Source organism: Myotis yumanensis, unplaced genomic scaffold (genome assembly GCF_028538775.1).
Source record: "Myotis yumanensis isolate MYYU_CA2020_CCGP unplaced genomic scaffold, mMyoYum1.0.hap1 SCAF_10, whole genome shotgun sequence".
NCBI lineage: Eukaryota > Metazoa > Chordata > Mammalia > Chiroptera > Vespertilionidae > Myotis > Myotis yumanensis.
Genome location: NW_027223761.1, coordinates 2,803,796 through 2,822,134, shown reverse-complemented (window position 1 = coordinate 2,822,134; position 18,339 = coordinate 2,803,796).

Genomic DNA, 18,339 nt, shown 5'->3' with positions numbered 1-18,339 from the left:
GCCCGGCCGGCGGCTCCGGGGCTGAGCATGGACCTACGTACCAGGAGGTCTCGGCTTGATTCCCAGTCAGGGCACGTGCCTGGGTTGTGGGTTCGATTCCCAATAGGGGGCGTGCAGGAGGAAGCCCATCCATGATTCTCTCTCATTGATGTTTCTCTCTCTCTCTCTCTCTCTCTCTCTCTCTCTCTCTCATCTTTTCCACACTCTGAAATCATTTTTTTTAAAGAATATATATATAAAATTATATATATAATTTTTAAAAAGAATCCTGCTATTTGTGGCCTCCTGGCAATCCTGACTTAATTGGTTTGGGGTGCAGCCTGGACAGAGGGAATTCTGACCAAGGCTGGGAGCGGGGGGTCGGGGGCTGGACCTAACAGGATGCAGGCTGGGTCTCAGGCTCCTCACAGCTCGGCCATGTTCTGGTGCTTTCTGGGGGCGGCCGGCAGAGCGCCCCCAGCCGCATGTCCCCGGGGCGGCCGGCCGGGCAAGCTCACCCGCTGTGAGCCTTCCTTGCCTGTCCCATCTGCCCCCCGACAGCAGAGCGGCTCCTGGGAAAACACGTCTTAGCTGGATCTCAAAGTGCACCGTCCCCGCACCGCCCACTCTCGCCACTCAACTCGGAACCCACCCCCTCCTGAGACAAGTGCAGAGTCAGGAGATGGCGGAGGGCCTCAGGGGCCTCCCCACCCGCCCAGCCGCCCGCCCAGCTCCCGCGTGGCCCCGGCCTGCGACACCGCGCTCCTGAGCATGCGGGTCCCGCCCCTGCCCATTACCCAGTTAGTGAGGGTGCCCGCCGGGGGCCTCACCCAGCTTAGACTGTGACCTGCTCCCCACGGCCCCCGCTAACCCATTCCGAGCACTCACACCAGCCCCGTGGGATTGACATGTTTTCTTTTTTATATATTTCTATTGATGTCAGAGAGGAAGGGAGAGGGTGAGAGAGATAGAAACATCAATGAGGAGAGAGAATCATGGATCGGCTGCCTCCTGCACGCCCCCACTGGGGATCGAGCCCGCAACCCAAGCATGTGCCCTTGACTGGAATCGAACCCGGGACCCTTCAGTCCGCAGGCTGACACTCTATCCACTGAGCCACACTGGCCAGGGTCTATTAACGATGTTGATAGAGGCTGTGTGCTGCGTGGTTTCAGTGCATTCTCTGGGCTAGTCCCCAGGCCCAGGCTGAGAAGGAGCTGGTACCATTACGTCCCTTACACAGATACGAACACTGAGGCTCACAGAGGTTAAGTTCGAACCTGGATGGAACCCGGGTCAGACAGACCCCAGAGCCTGTGCTCTTGGCAACAGCATCACGGCTCCACCCCCACCAGTGGGACCACTGCCACCCTCCTCAGGTTCACCTTGAACCTGACAGTCCAGGGGAGCGGGTGGGGCAGGGTTAGAGCCTCTCCCGTGGACCCGGGGGAGGAGCAGGCCTGGCTGGACCGAGAGGTGGCGACTGCCGGGCACTGAGCCCAGCCCACAGGCCCCCCGGGTCCTGTTAGCTCCGTCCGCCCGTGGCGGGTGGAGCTCGAGTGCGGTCACTCTGTCCAGAGCAGACACCTGTAGGCACGGCCGCCCTGTCTTTGGTGGCCTCTTGGAGGAGCAACGAGGTGGCAGTGGGAAGAGCACTGCCTCTCAAGGACCCCAGCCTTGCCCCTCGGGGCAGAGAGGACCTGAGCGCAGGGCTGGGCCCCTCCGGGTCCGTCCGTGCCCAGCTGAGAGGGGACAGGAGGGAGGGGTCCGAGATGGCGGCGGAGTGAGCGAGCGGAGGTGACACCTCCTCCCGGGACCAAATCGAAATTGCAACTGAATTACAGAGCAACCAGCCCTAGTAACCAGCTGAAGACCAGCCCAACACAATGTTCTCCTGCGGGGACAAGGGTGCCCTGCCCCGCACCCCTCATAGTCAGCGTGGTCCATTCAGTCCCGCCTGTGGCTCGTGTGGCACCAGGGGTGCAGGGATGTGGCCGAAAACCCCAGCGAGGACCCAGCCCTCCACACTGCTCTCCCTGCCACGGAAGCCGATCAAACACATGTCACAGTGAAGCAAGGACTCTCCAGCTGCCATCTACTCGGGTCCACTGGCTCCTCCGATCTGATTCCCGTTTGGGGTGTTAAGCAAACACTTTTCACAGCAACTACAAGCAAGGTGAACACATACATCCCTAGCGGGGCCCTCTCCACAGAGGGAGCCAAGACTCCAACAGTCCATGAGCCGGTTCATCATTACTCGGCATTATCAAGGCTCAGGGTCAGGGACAGACCAGGCTTTATCAGGCCGAAGCTCCTATCATTTGGGATCCAAGAGTAAACAAATGAGATGTGATCGAGGGCCGTGAAAGGACCCCTGCAAGCGAATGCCTCTGAGGCCGACCTTTGCCGGCTCCAAGGTCAATCTGCCTGGAGCGTGGGGAGTGGGAGGAGGGGCAGCCACTGGCAGCCACCACGTCTCGCCCGCTCTGCCCCGAGACCTGTCTGCACACCTTCCCTTTAATCCTCTATCACAGATGCCTGAAGACTTGGGGTTCAGAGAGGTGGGGGGACTGATCCCACCACGTTGCCCGGGAGGGACCAAGCCCCGTGGACTCTAAACCCCACGTTCTCTCAGCCGCACCGAGCACCTTTCGAACATGTGACCCACCTGAGGAGTGAGGGTCGTTGGCAATGATGCATGGGACACAAGTTTGGGGCAAGTGTCAGGTTCGCCCCATGCACGGGCCCCGCCTGACTCCTACCAGAACTCCTGAAAATCACCAACACCCAGCCCGGACCCCACACACAAAAAGTCCCGGGTCATAACCGTATGCGAGTAATGGAAAGTGAGAACGCAAAAAACCTCCAGCATTCCCAGCAAAGACTCCCCAGGGCCCTCGCCGGCCCCCCTCCTTCCCACGGGCCGCTTCCGGCAAGCGCCTGTTTGTGCCGCGGCGAGAAACAGGACTCGTGTGATCTGACTGTCTCCCCCCACTCGCCGGCTCCCTTGTGATGACAGGCAGTTCAATGGAGTTTCGCAGCCTCCAGAAACGTGCCGGAGTGGGCTGGGCTCAAAGCACATCTTGGTTGACCACAGAGGGTTTTTGTATGATTTTTCTTTTTTTTAAACATGAGCTCAAAGGGGAGAAGAATTAGTCAGGGCTCAGAGGCGCAGGAACACGCCTGCCTGGAACCGTCACAGCGCATGAGGCCCACAGCCCAGCCGCCAACCTGGCTGGGAGCAAAGAAAACTCCCAGGTACTTTACCCGGCGAGACGAGCCGCGGCCCACGGGGACACAGTCATTCGGCGCTCCAGGTTCTCGGGCCGTAGTAACGGGGCTTCGTGCTTTTGAAACGGAAAGATGATCCAGAAAAACCTCCATGACACACGGTGACTCACGCCCGCCCCCTCCCACCTCCGGGGGCTCGTCTCTTTCACTCACACCTGGAGCGAAAGGGGGCTGGTCCCTGCCTGTCAATTTCACTTCCTGTGTCTTTGCTTCCAGGCCCAGGGCTGCTGCTGGGAGAGAGGGAGGTGGCGCCCTGGGGGGCCCACCAGCCTCACCCCTGGCCTGGCTTGTCACCCCCAGTTCACCAGGCCCCCCACCCCCATTCGCTCATGGCCCACCCCCGTCATCAGCCTCTACAGCGGCCGCCCTGGCCGAGTGGGAAGACACAGCTCCCTCCCCAGGTGCGCCCAGTCCAGGGTGACGGAGAAGCCAGGCAGAGGGGTGCGGGGATGCGGGTGCACAGGTGCTGCAGGGCCAGGGGAGGGGGGCGGTCTGTCCTCAAAGAGTCTGGGTGTTGCGGCCAAAGGTAAACTGAGTTGTGGGGGGGAGAGACGGGGGGTCAAAGGATTAAGGAAAGACAGATAAGAGAAAGAAAGCTGGGTCTCGGTGGGACGCTGCTCCCTGATGAGGAGACAGCACCAGTGCCCACAAGCCGTGTCTTTATTTTATAGCAGATGCCACGAGGCAAAGTAGGGGCGTGATCACGTTGTTTACAGCGTTCTCGTGAGTTCCAACCCTACTGAACTATATGCACCTGAACTCTAGCACAAGGCACGTGGGGCCACGTGTTTGGACCATAGGTTCAAGCTTACAACCATAGCTGTTGGCTATGATTGTGCTGGGAGGGCCCTGCCCTCCAGCTGGGACTTGCACGTGGCAATGAGAGGACCCTGTCCATTCATTAGTCCGAGGCTTGGACCTGGCCAAAACACTGTAGCTGCGCCCCAGATCTCCCCCTTTACTTTTGTTTTTAAACACGCCTGTTTACATTATCCAAAAAACTCTTAACAAATTATTCAAAACATCACAGCAAACTTCTGGCTATTAACAAAACCACAGACAGAGCAATGTTAACAAGAGAGAACAAAACTCCGGCTAATAACAAAGCAATACCCATGCAAAACCAAACTACAAACATGTTAACGTTTTCAGCTTATCTTACTCAAAGTCCTTAGATTCAGCTCCGCAAGATTTTACAGAAAACTGACAGTTCACCAACGGTAGCACAGCTTCCACTTGCTTCTCTAACATCTGCTTGGCCTCAGTTGCCATCTTCTCCAGCTGACTCCATGCTGACATCTCGCCGATGCAAAGATGTCGCCGATGCAAAACTAGTCCCCTGGATCACGCTGTTTGGACGGTTGACCTCGACACTGAGTCCGCACCAGTCCCAGTCAAATCAGCCCTGTCCACGCCGGTGGAAGTCCGGTCCCTTCTCAGCCTCTTTCTTTATCCGCGGCTGCATGGCCTGCAGAGCTGGAGACCTCCAACTCTGAGTTTGGTGTCTCACACAGACCCAAAGTCCCAGGGAGCCGTCAGGTCGCACAAGCAAGATAACCAAAGCCTAGAACCAATGCAGCTGCCGCAAGAGCTTACAATCTAGGTCTAAAATAAAAATTACTTCCTTGCTGAAACCGGTTTGGCTCAGTGGGTAGAGCGTCGGCCTGTGGACTGAAGGGTCCCAGGTACGATTCCGGTCAAGGGCATGTACCTGGGTTGTGGGCACATCCCCAGTGGGAGATGTGCAGGAGGCAGCTAATTGATGTTTCTCTCCCATTGATGTTTCTAACTCTCTATCTCTCTCCCTTCCTCTCTGTAAAAAATCAATAAAATATATTTTTAAAAAAATTACTTCCTTAAACATCAACCACCACAGCCATCTTTCTGCTTTACAGTGGCTTAAACAAAACCTAGGAGATTTCTACCTTATTTTGTATCTCCTAATTACTTATTTTCTACCGCCTATTTTCTACCGCTTATTTCTAATTATTTCTCTATTTCTACTGCCTATTTCTATAGCTTACTTATTTCTCTATTCCTACTGCCTACAGCTTATTTAAGAGATCTCTTATTTTCTACCACTTATTTCTACTTACTTCTGCTTATTTCTACCTATTTCTCTATTTCTACAGCTTATTTCTATCTTACCTATCTTTAGCTTAACAAAATCTAAGAGAATTCTTATCTTCTACCCCTTATTTCTACCGCTTTTTTGTTTTGTTTTGTTTTTTTGGGATCCTCTTCTTTTTATGATTTTCTACCTTATTTCTTGTCTACTTTTTACTTATTCTCTCCTTAAGAAAATTTTAAAAATGCTTATTAAGCATTGCCCCATGTTTTACACCAAACTATTACCAAACCTCGGCTCCCTACCTTACTTTCTGCTTTTAGCCTTACTTTCTGCTTTTAGCTTAACTTTCTGCTTTTAGCTTAACTTATTTTCTTATTTTCGTTTCTTTAAGCTTACTCTCTGCGCGCGCCTTGGAGCCTCCTTTCACCCGACCACTTTTAAATTTCCCCCGAACTCAGTCCCGGGTCCGACGCCACTTCTTACAGCCCAAACTCAGGCCCTGGTGATCCTGAGCCGGGGGGATGAAAGGATTGAGAAAAGACACACTTCGGCTCCCCACCTTATTTTTGTTTTTAGGCCTTCTTATACTTTTGCTTTTTAAGCTTACTCTCTATTTTCTTACTTTTGTTTTTTAAGCTTACTCATGGCGTGCACCTTGGCGCCTCCTTTCACCTGACCACCTTTTTTATCTCCCCCCGAACTCGGTCCCTGGTCGAGGGCCATCTGGGAAGGCTTCTCGGAGGAGGTGACCGCCAAGAGCAGAGGTCAGCTCACCCTGCTCAGCGCCTACCCTATGCCAGGGAGATGCTGACGGTCACAGGTCACCAACTCACGTGACCTTCCCTCACTCGTGATCTCCACCTGAGGGAGGAGGGACCTGCGTCACCAGGATGTGCCCCCATCGGGCCCAACGTCCCAGGGCGGGCATGAGCACAGCAGGGGTGAGGAGGACACGCTGACCTGCCAAGGTAGCGTGGGGACCAGGCCTCAGGGAGCCACGGAGGCGAAAGAGCGTGGCATTCCCGGGACCTGCCCTCATCCCTCGAGCGCGTGGGTGTGCGGCCCACAGAGAGGCCGGGCTGGAGGCCCACGCGGTGCTTTTTAAAAAGATGAGTCGAGGCTTGCAAAGGGGGAGATTTCATAGACACTCAATCTCCCAGGTTGTGTTGAAAATCGGGATCTGGGAACACGGGGCCTCTGTCCTTCTGTGGCCACAGTCAGGCTGGGTGGCTCTCCGCCCTCCTGCCCCAGCTCGCCGGAGGCCCCACCCCTCCCTGAGGTCTCCCCTGGCTGGCCCAGCTAGTTCCCTGATACGACCTGCGGGGTGTCTAGGACACGAGGGGCTGGAGAGCTGGGAAGAGGGGTGTGCAGTGCGGGGGGCGGGCGGTGGTGATTGACGGGGTCCTGCTGGACGGAGCTCCCGGGCGGCTCCTGAAGGAAGGCTGGCCAGAGCGAGCGGGGAGGCGGGCCCGGCCGGGAGGGGAGAAAAGCCTTTCTCTGTGTTCTCCTGGGGGTTCGGGACACGCCTCCCTAGGGAGCAGCTGGCTTTCCTGTGGAGCCAGAGGCCCACAGAGAACTCCAAACAGCCCAGAGGAGCCCGTCGGGACGGCAGGAGGGTGCCCTCGGAGTCACCGTGCAGGCCCCGCAGCACCGAGTACGCGGACTCCACCGCAGGGGGAAGGACGCAGTGGCAGGGGCCGGGCCGTGGGGTGCTCAGCAGCCTCGCTTCATGGTCAGCCCCCAACCCCCCAACCCTCCAACCCCCGGCCTGCTCTGATTTCAACCAGAGGCAGCAGGGAACCAGGAGCTGTGGGAAAGCCTGGGTGGACGCAGGCAGAAGGCCAGCCCCCATCGGAGAGGCGACAGGGCCGAGCCCCCCTGGCACCACCCGTGGGAAAGACAGATACGTCTCCACTTCGCCCGTGCCACCGACAGGCACAGTTCTGGGGCCCAGTCTGCAGACAGGGCAGCAGGCACAGATAGCTGGCAGCCTAGACCAGAGTTAGCAAAGGGGTTTCAGTTAGAACCCCCCATCTCGTGGTAGGAAACGCTGTGAGCGCTGGGAATGAATCCGAATTCAGCAGGAAAGTGCTGTGATTGACTAGTGATGTCTGTTATGGGCACAGGAGTGCAGTGGTCCTATGTGTGCCGTGCATTTACTACCCGTGTAGACAACACATGCAGCCCCTTCCCCTCTGGACCCCCTGGATGACAGACCGTGTGGGCCGCCCCGGAGTATGAAGGCAGGCGATCCAGGGCCGCACACAGGTCCCGGGTCTAACGTTCCCACCCAGCGTGCGCTCCCTCCCCCGTGTCTCTTGGCTCTCGGCCGAAAGCGCCCTGTCATCGCTCACGTTTCCACGCAGGAAGCAGCAGCCTCGCAACAGAAAAGAAAACCAAGATCCCATTTGCCTTGAAGGATTCATTTCGATACAACTTCACTCAAGAGCCAGCCGCTTCCTGATTTCACATTTTACCATCAAAGGCCAGGCCGGGCAGGGCTGGGCCCCTCATCAGCCGCCTGCCTGGCTGAGCGCGGCTTCTGCCTGGAGGAGCGATTCTGGGACGGCAGCGGGGCCCTGCCAGCCCGTCCCTGCAGCCACCAGAGGAGGGACATTCTCACACGCCCCCAGCGGGCCCCGCCGGCAGGCGCCCACAGCCAACCGTGGCAGCACCCGTGGGCAGAAACCCCGAGAGAACCTGGAATGGGACGAAGCCAGACCGCTCGTGCCGATGAGGGAGGCCAGGCCCAGAGAGGGCAGTGGTGTGGCCGCGGTCACACAGCAGGCTCTGGCATCCGGTCTGCATCCTGCCTCAGCTCCGCATAGTGGGGTGCCCCTCCTGTTCCCAAGGGGGGGACCAAGGGCTCACTTCAGGGGCTCGAGCAGCCCCGGCCCAGGATTGAAACAAGGGGTTGGGGGTTTGCCGTGCCCGATAGAGAGGGGACACGCACACCCGGAGCAGGGGGAGGGACAGGACGGACGCCGGGCCCTCCTCCCGGAGGTTCCCATGAGCAGCTACTTGGTCCTGGACGGGTCCTCCCAGCATGGCCGAGAGGGGGCCCACCAACGGGGTGACCACACACTGTGCGGCGGGGCCCCTGGAGGAAGAAGAACAATTCATTCATTTATGGGACAAACTCAGTGCCAGGCTCACGCGGGTTCAGTGCTGAGAAAGAGCGTCCAGACCTCCATGTTGCTTAGGGCAGAATCACGCACGTTAAACAAGGGAGAGACGCAGGCCATGGGTCCCGGGGCAGCGAGAGACACGCACACACCACGCTGCACGCGAACACGTGAGTGAACACGGCATGACCGTGAGCGAAAGAACTGGACACACGAGAGCAGGCGCCGGACTCCACGCGCGGGAAGGCGCAGCGGGCGGAGCTCACCCACCGCCGAGCTGGTGGGGTTCTGTGCGTGCGCTTACACATAAAAGCGAAATAAACGTGGTTCTTTAAAACTCATTCGCAGCGTGTTTCAGAGCTCACCCGCGGGACCGAAAGATGAGCGTCTCAGTCAAGGACGGTTTTGCGTGGGTCTGAATCCTGCGGGTGAAATGCGAGGCTGCAACCCCCCGCATTTCCCCGTCACCGCGGGCCGGCCCGCCGGGCGGCTGGGGAACAAGGCTGCGGGGGGCACGCAGTGGACACAGGCCCCGGCCCCCGCTTAGCGCCGCAAAGAATCGGCCACTTCCCATTCCGAGCTCACACTGAGGAGCAGCGGGGCAACCGGCGCCCCCCGGCACAGGGGCACCGGCTGGGAACAGGCCACGTGAGTCTCGGTGGGTGGCCACTTGGTCAAAAGCCAAGCCCTGAGCCCCCCTCTCCCCAAGACAGGGCTCCCTCAATCCCGACGCCTCTTTCTTTCACCCCGACGTGCAGTCCAGCAGAAAGCCTGCCGGCTCCACCTTCAACACGAAGCCAGAGTCTGACCACTCCCACCACCTCCGCGGGGACCACCCTGGTCCGAGCCTCCGCCACATCCCACCTCCTGGCAGGCGTCCCTGCTCTGGCCTCGCCCCCTCAGTGCAGCCGCCTGCTCTCCTCTGCGCCCCCTCCCGCCTCGCTGCCTCCTGCCCCAGGGCCTTTGCACTGCCCGTCCCTCTGCCTGGACCTCTCTTCCCACAGATACCCACTCGCGCCCTCCCTCGCCCCAGGGTGGGGGGGCTTGTTGGACGCCCTGTTGAAGTGCCCTTCCTCCCCCAGGCCCCGTCGCAGCATTCATGCCCCTCGGACACACACACCTTTCCTTCCTGGTCTTGTTTATTGTCTGTCTTTCCCAATTAGAAGGTAAGAAGCCGAAGGCAGAGCTGCTTGGGGTCTGTTTGGTTCACCGCTCTCTCCCCAGCGCCGAGGACAGTGTCCAGCACATAGTAGGTGCTTACGTTGAATAAATGAATGAGTCCAGGCTCAGCGACCTCCCTCTGGGGCCGCGGCCTCGGCAGCCAAGCTCTTCCCCTTCCCCCCTGACCCCTGGTGCCCCGTCCGAGCTGATCTGGGTGAGCAGTGTGTCCCCCTGTCCCCTCAGTGCCCCATCTGAGCGGATCCGGGTGGGCAGTGTGTCCCCTGTCCCCTCGGTGGCCCGTCTGAGCGGATCTGGGTGGGCAGTGTGTCCCCCTGTCCCCTCGGTGCCCCGTCCGAGCTGATCTGGGTGGGCAGTGTGTCCCCCTGTCCCCTGGTGCCCCATCCGAGCGGATCCGGGTGGACAGTGTGTCCCCCTGTCCCCTCGGTGCCCCGTCTGAGCGGATCCGGGTGGCCAGTGTGTCCCCCTGTCCCCTGGTGCCCCGTCCGAGTGGATCCGGGTGGGGAGTGTGTCCCCCTGTCCCCTCGGTGCCCCGTCCGAGTGGATCCGGGTGGGCAGTGTGTCCCCTGCCCCTGGTGCCCCGTCCGAGTGGATCTGGGTGGGCAGTGTGTCCCCTGGTGCCCATGGCTCCCCCCTCTCCTCGCCGCCATCCTGGAAGGTGCCTCTTGCTCTCTCACCCCTCGCACCCGTCTTGCCTTTCAGTTTGCCGGGAGCTGCGGCGTCGCTGTCCCAGCATAACCGGTGCAAACCCCAGCAGCGCCTCAGCGTCCTGGACGCACAGGCCGGAGACCAGGCTGAGGCCCATGACACGCGCCAGAGGCGGGAGGAGGAACCCCTGGGCCCACACCCCGAATCCTGCTTCCCCCAGAGCGGCACAAGCATGAAACTGTGTGTTGCGTGAGCCGTTTTATTTGTTAAAAGGTGTGCGTGTTCGCACGGAAAGGTGTCTAGGAAGATGCCACCAGAAACGTCAACAGCGCTGGTCTCTGGCCAGAGAGCCCATGGGTCACCCGCCCCCTTTCTGTTCTTCCTGCACCTACAGAGCCTCTGCAACCAGCAGGGAGCCATGCCCTCCTGGGTCAGACGGAGGTGCGCCTGCAGGAGGAAAGCACTTAGGAGCTCCTGGGCCTCCCGGCTGTGTGCAGGGGAGGTGGGCACCGCCCGGCCGTGTGCAGGGGAGGTGGGCACCGCCCGGCCATGTGCAGGGGAGGTGGGCACCGCCCGGCCGTGTGCAGGGGAGGTGGGCACCGCCCGGCTGTGTGCAGGGGAGGTTGGCACTGGGCACCGCCCGGCCGTGTGCAGGGGAGGTGGGCACCGCCCGTCCAGCGGTGTGAGCGAGGCCCTGCCTCTCCCGGAGCTGGTGCCGAGCGCTGAGCGTCAGAGCAGAGAACCACTTCCTGCTTGGGGGAGGGGAGTCGCCCCCCGAGGTGAGAGCAGAGGCTCAGCAAACACAGCTCTGGGGCCACTGCTGTGGCCCTCGGTGTGGCCGACCACGTCCCAGGCGAGATGTGCCCGTGACCCCGAGGCCCAGCGGGGTGGCCAGCCGCGCCTGCTTTAGGGCACATGGTCTGAAGCAAGAGTGAGCCCAGGCCACAGGCAATGCGTCCCCCTCACCTCCAGCACACCCCATGTTAGAGCCCCCGATGGACCGGCCTCTCCAAGAAACACCCGCCTCCCCACAGCCTGGGGGCATTGGCCAAACCCCACCCCTGTGCCCCAGGGAAGGCGGTGCTGGTGCCCCTTATTCCATGAGTGAGCAAAGGGATGCGTGAACGAATGCTGAGCAGCCACGCACAGACGACCCACATCCCTGCTCTGAAATAAACATCTCAGTCCAGGAGCTGAGGCTGGGGGAGAGGGGGGGAGCCCCTTCTAGGATCCCCCCCACCGCCCCCCCACCTTGCAGGGTGAGCGGGAACCGGCTTCTGGGGAGAAGTGGCCTCACCTGGGACAGCCCCGGGGGGGGTGGGGGGTGGGGGGGGGTGGGGAGGGTGCAGGGCCTCCGTTTCCTGCCTTCGTTGGGGATGAGGGCCAAGTCTCACTCTCAGTGGCGGGGCGGGGGGTGGTGAGGGGGTAGGCAGGGGCTGGGGGGGCGGGGCGGGGGGGACTCCTCTGCCCAGACTGAGCGACATGGGGATGTTCCATGGGATCTCGCCCTCCCTCGTGGGGGAATCGAAGAGGCGGATCCCGAGAGCTTGTGAATGAAGCCGGCCCCCGAGAGTGTGAGTGGGGCTGTGGCGCCCACTCCTCCCTGAGGCTCAGTCACTGGCCGTCACCCCCCAGCGCACCCTCCCGACTGAGGTCACACCAGCGAGATGCCAGGAGCACAGAGTAGCCAGGAGGAGAGACCCTCTGCTCGCTGCTCCTCGGCAGCCCGAGGGCGGGAGGCTGCTCGGTCGGACGGACAGGCCCCAGCCCTGTCGGGCGCCTTGGGGCTTTTTCCAGATAGAAGCCGGGGCTCCCCAGGCGCCTGGGTCAGCAGGAGGGGGTACCCACTCGCCCCACAGGGGCAGCCCCATCTGCACCCCCGCTGCTCACTCCCACTCCCACTCAGTCCACAGACCCTGCGCCCCCGGCCTGGGGTGGGCAGAGGGTCGTCAAGCCCCCGAGCCCCGGGGAAGGGTGAGCTGCACTCGCCACAGAGCCTCCTGCAGCCCTGGCTCCAATGTGCCGTGGGCCCTGGCCCCCTCCTCCCGTCTCCGCACAGTTATCGGGGTCCACACCACACAGAGCCGGCCCCGAGGCTTCCCGGCCCCAAGCAGCGGTGTCCGAGCCTGGACACGTTCCGTGTTGTCAGAGGCAAACGCTGTCACACCAGCTGCTGCTGGGAACAGAAAGACCCGGGGTGGGGGGGCCTGTCTGGGAATGTGGGCGCCACCCGCTGTCCCTTTGTCCTGGAATCTCACTGCGCCCGCAAGGCCTTCCCTCCGCTCGCAGCGCCCTCCGCCCACCGATTGATGTTTCCCTCTCATCTGCCTCTGTCCGTGGGTCAGCGCCTGTTCACGGGGCCCTGGCCGCGGGCTCCCGCCCCTGCGTCTCCCCTCGGCGAGGAGCTCCCGAGGCTCAGGAAGCTGCCCCCCGTGTCTGGCGCCCAGCGTGGTGCGGGGGCCCTAGAGCCACTGCTGTCGGTTTCCCACCATAGAGCCCGGGGACACCTCACCGCCACTCCCACCTCCTCTCTGTGCAAATGGGGAACGGAGGCCTAGAGCACGCATGTTACTGACCCGAATACCAGACCCCATGGGAAGGGGTCTGTCATGATTACAATATTATGATCATGCTGGTGCCCCCCTCCCCCCAGCAATCCGTACATTCACTGAAATTCAATCTCATGGGGTTTCCTGGGGTGGGAAATGTGACAAATTTATTCGAAAATGAGTGAGAAGAGCTCAGAATTGCTTGAGAAAGAAAAATAATGTCCTTCCATATGTCGAGAGTATAGTTAAATCCACAGATTTACGGAGATTAAAACAGGGTGTGCCATTTGAGGAATAAACTAACTAATTGAAAAGAAGAGAAAAATCTAGAAAAGGACCCAGATTTATAAGGAAATTCGATAATGTGATCGTGTCCTAACCCGTGAGGGGAAGTGTAGAATTTTCAAATGGTGTTGAAGCAATGCGTCTCCTTCCGGAGGGAAAAAAAAACAAATTATAAATAGAAACTTTAAAGATGCCTTTATTTCTGTTTTGTTACTCCTCACCCGAGGATATTTTTCTGTTGGTTTTTAGATAGAGTGGAAGGGAGAGGGAGAGACCGAAAGAGAGAAACATCGACTGGTTTCCTCCTGCACGACCCCGGCCATGACCAGGGCCGGGGATGGAGCCTGCATCCGAGGTACGTGCCCTTGACCGGAATCGAACCCGGGACCCTTCAGTCCGCGGGCTGACACTCTAGCCACTGAGTCAAACCAGCCAGGGCTAAAGATAATTTTAAGAAATTGAAAGAAGTCATTAGAATACCATAGTAAAAAAAAAAAAATACAGGTGCAATTAAGATGTTTGTGTAATAAAATAAAAGAACAAAATCACTAGGAAAAAACATCAGGGAAAATTTTATAATTTCAATGTAGAAAGGCCTTTCTAAGCACGACATGAAACCAGGAGCCAGGCCGGCCAGTGTGGCTCAGCTGGGGGAGCACCGTCCGTGCTGTGAGGTCACAGGTCTGATTGTCCGTCGGAGCACACGCCCGGGTTACAGCCCGATCGAGCCCCCCTCTCCCTCTCTCTCTCTCTCATCAATAAAAACACATTTTTAAAAGAACCAGGAGCCATCAAGAGACAGAAAAAGAAGTTTGATGACATAAACACTTTTGACTTATAAAGTGAAAGGGCACAAAAATAAACTGTCGCCAACAAAATGGCCGCTGGCCCCATCCTCGCAGCCCGTGGGCTGGAGGGAGAGCCGCCGCCATCGCGCAGAAAGCCCTTCGGCGCCCCAGGCCGGAGGGACAGGCCACGGAGGAAATGAAGACGCAGAAGCCAACGAGATACTCAAGCCCGAGACACAGATGAAAGCGCAAACCACCGGCGACACCAGCGCCGTGGAGGAGGGGGCGTCAGAGGGCGCGGCCCTGACAGGAGTCGCGTCCACGGCTCAACTTTCTTTCTTTTTTAAAAATATATACTTTTATTGATTTCAGAGAGGAAGGGAGAAGGAGAGAGAGAGAGAGAGAGAAACATCCATGATGAGAGAGAATCATGGACCCGCTGCCTCCTGCACGCCCCACACTGGGGATGGAGCCTGCAACCGGGGCACGTGCCCTTGACCGGGAATCGAACCCTGACCTCCTGGTTCACAGGTCGACGCTCAGCCACCGAGCCACGCCGGCCGGGCTCAGCTTTCTTAAAAGACCCACTGCAGCCTCATCTTTCAAAGCGTTAGGCTCTCCTACACCCGCCTGGGAATCCACGCGCCCGCAGACACGGCGGCAGGCGCACATCGAAGAGGAAAAGGGTAAACGAAGTCACGGCATCTACGTCCGGGTGACTGTGCAGGCGGGAACGAGCCGGCAGAAATCCCGGTGTCCTGCCAAGGACAGTCATGGTTTATGGGAAGAGGAAAGGAGACCAGCAAGGGTGTGGGAGGTAGCAAGCATAACACGGCACATTTTGTAAGTGAGCACGTAAGACACATGAAGCTTCAGACCCAACTCTCCGTCCTGGTTCCTCCTGGGGAGGGGCCTGGTGGTGGGGGACAGAGACGAGGGAACGTCGCCTCTAAAAATGTATGGGGGGCCCGGCCGGCGTGGCTCAGGGGCTGAGCATCGACCTACAAACCAGGAGGTCACGGTTCGATTCCTGGTTGGGGCACATGCCCGGGTTGTGGGCTGGATCCCCAGTGTGGGGCGTGCAAGAGGCCGATCAATGATTCTCTCTCACCATTGATGTTTCTAGCTCTCTCTCCCTCTCCCTTCCACTCTGAAATCAATAAAAATATATTTTAAAAATAAATTAAAAAAGAGTTATGTGGGTGTTCCTTCAATGATATGTTTCTATGATATGTGTAATTTGCACATTAGATACTGTGCGTATGTTGTATGTGTGTGTAGTTAACAATAAAACAGTGTGTCCTCACAGGCCCCCCACAGAGTCTCCATTCTTCTATTGTAGAGGTTACAGTGCCACTGGCCTGAGACCCCCGCGTGCTGTGAGCGCCAAGGGAACTCAGCCCGGCTCCCAGCTGGCCTGGCCCGAAAGCCAGGGCCTTCCCCTCCCCATCCCTCCCCACCCCCGGCCCTGCCCAGAGCTCGGCCTGTGAACTGCCCACTTGGCCGTGACGCTGTGGGGCTGGAGGCGGCCGAGTCTCTCCAGTCCCGGGTTGATATCTCCGCTCATCACAGCCCTGCAGTCGCTGTGACGCATAGAGACGCTAAGAGGCAGGGGGACAATGCCGGCCACTCAGAGACGACGCCTATGTCGGGGCCCCAGGCAGGCCCCCCTCCCCCCCGATGCCCCACGTGGCCTGTTGGTGACTTTGAGTGACCGTCACTGGAACCTGCTGCTGCCAAGGTTAACTCGGAGCCCCAAGCCTGTCTCATCGAGTCCTGCCGCCTGCCCTGATTGGCTGCTCTGTTTCCGTTTCTCTCAGTGAGCACCCAAGCCTGGCCTGGGTCCCTTCCGAGTGAGCGACACCCCTCTTTGCCCTGTCAGTCCCTCAGGAACGCAGCGTTTCTTTGTGTAAAAATTTACACGAAGGTGGGGGCTCAGTCGCTTCTTTGGGCTCCTTCTGTGATTCTCCCGCGAGCACGTGTTCAATCGTCCGGCTTCCTCCTGTTCGCCCTGTGCGGTGCCAGCGCTATTATCTTATCATTGGTCCAGCTGTAAAGACGGAGGAGGATCACGGAGGAAAATTCCCCCTCCCCGACACGGCTAATATTGTGGAATGTTTTCCAGTATTTGCTGCGTTTTTAAATAGCTGATACGACAGTGTAAGTATGGTTTTGTGTTTCTCCTTGAAAATAGCATTGAATCAGAGTCGTTCTCTGATGTCCCTAAAATCTTCATAAACATCAAGATTTAAAAACAGATGTTTTAAGTAGGGGTACCTGCTATGTACTGTCGCCTGTCTACCATCCCCCACGCACCCTAACCTTCAGGCACCAAGTGTCCCATCTGAGATAAGATGTATCGAGTACATTTTTATTAATTTTGTTAATCCTCACCCAGGGATACGTTTCCATTGACTTTTAGAGAGAGTGGAAGAGAGAGGGAAAGAGAGAGAGAAACATCGATGTGAGAGAGACACAGCGATGGGTTGCCTCCTGCACGAGCCCCGACCAGGGCCTGAGCCAGAGAGGAGCCTGCAACCGAGGTGCGTGCCCTTGACTGGAATCGAACCCGGGACCCTTCGGGATTCTATCCACTGAGCCCAACCGGCTAGGGCTGGAGCACATATTTTACTCCAGGCACAGGGATGACTAAGCCGTGCCGTTCCTCATACCAGACAGCAAGGTTAATTCTGGGTGGATGAAAGGGCTAAGGGGGGTGAAAATCACAGAAAGACTCGCATCATGTTGATGAGAGTTTGTGTCAAACCCCGTGAGGGGGAGGACTTCCTAGCCTGCAGCGCTGGGAGAAACCACAAAAGAGCAGATCACGAGATGGGGTGAGCCGACGTCCTGACGCGCAGTAAACAGCGAACAGCGAGGTAAAGGTCAGACTGCCAGCGGGGGAGCTGTCTGCAGCACATAGGCCCCGAGATGGGTGGCCGTCATATGTAAAGAGCTCACACGAATCAATACAAAGCAGCCACCGAGACGGCCACCGTCATCGGGGAGAGACTCCGGCCTGTGCTACCCGATCGGCAGCCACTAGCCACGGGCTGCTTGCCTTTATTTTTAAATTAATTTAGATTTGAGTGAAAACCGGAAGTAAACTCAGTTAAAGCCAAACTTAAGTAAAATTTAAAAATCAGTTTCTCAGTCCCGCTAGCCGCACGCCAGGAGCTCAGCAGCCACAGTCGGCCAGCATCTGTCCTCGTAGACGGCACCACGGAGCCCATCGCTCCACTTCAGAAAGTTACGAAAGCGCGTAGACAGCTCACAACAGGAGACACGCAGATGACTAGCAAACACATTAAAGTTTTTAACTTCATGACGAATGAGAGGAACCCAAGTCAAACCAAGGTAGTATTTTACATTCATCCAATTAGGGATAAAGCGGGCGCTGCCAGCTGGAGAGTGAAGAGCCCCGACCACCTGTGAAATACTTGGGCAGAGTGACTAAGAGCTGCGACATCCGTAATCCCGTTCCTGGAAATACATCCCAAAGAAACAGGCAGACACACAGAGGCGGACTGAACACGGGAAGTTACCGATCCCTGCGCTACTTATAAACTCAGAGAGAGCCCGCCTGAAATCCCACCCGGGAGGCGCCCACACCCCCTGCGGCCCTCCTGCGTGGACCGATAAGCCATCAACAGAAATTACGTGTTTCCGTGCGGGTCCATGGACTCGGGAAATACGACAACATGAGATTAATGAAAAAATAATAATTCAAAGCTGAATCATTCAACCATAAAAATATGGGGACTATCTGTGCACACAAAAAGGTGAATTGTCAGAAATAAGCATGGTGGGTGGGGGCGGGGGGGGGGGGGCTGGGTTCTGCGCGGCCTTCAGGCCCAGTGATTCCTGGATCGCTAAGAGCCGGCGGCTGCGTCTCTGGAGAGCAGAGCCAGGGGCGTTACCAAAAGTCCAGACGGCACGTCACCGAGTGACCAGGGGACAGACTGGAAGCCAGGCGGCCGGCTCGGAATCAGACCGGGTGGGCTCGGCGTCCCTGCCTGGGGTGAAGGGCTCCCCCCACCTCCCACCCCCGCCCCCCGCCCCCCACCAGGCCGTGGGAAAACGCAGGAGCGTCCCGTGGGGTCCGAGAGCCGCCGTGGGAGGAGGCCGGGACCAGGCCAGGGCCCCGCCCGTGTGCGCCCGTGTCCAAGGACCAGGCGGGGCGACCGAGGGGCCGGGAGTGTGCGGTTCCTCTCTTCCCTCAAAGACAAGAAAGGCCTTTCTCTGCTTCCCCACGTTCTCCGTGAGCCGCAACTTTCACAAAAATAAAAACGCTTTTAAAACAACAGGTGAAGCTACAGTGAACTACTGAGCTCAGCCGGCGGCGTGGAGACGGCGGGCTCGCTGCGGCAGAGGCGCGAGGGGCGGCCGGGGGGCGGGAGCTGGGCCGTGGGGAGTGGGGTTCT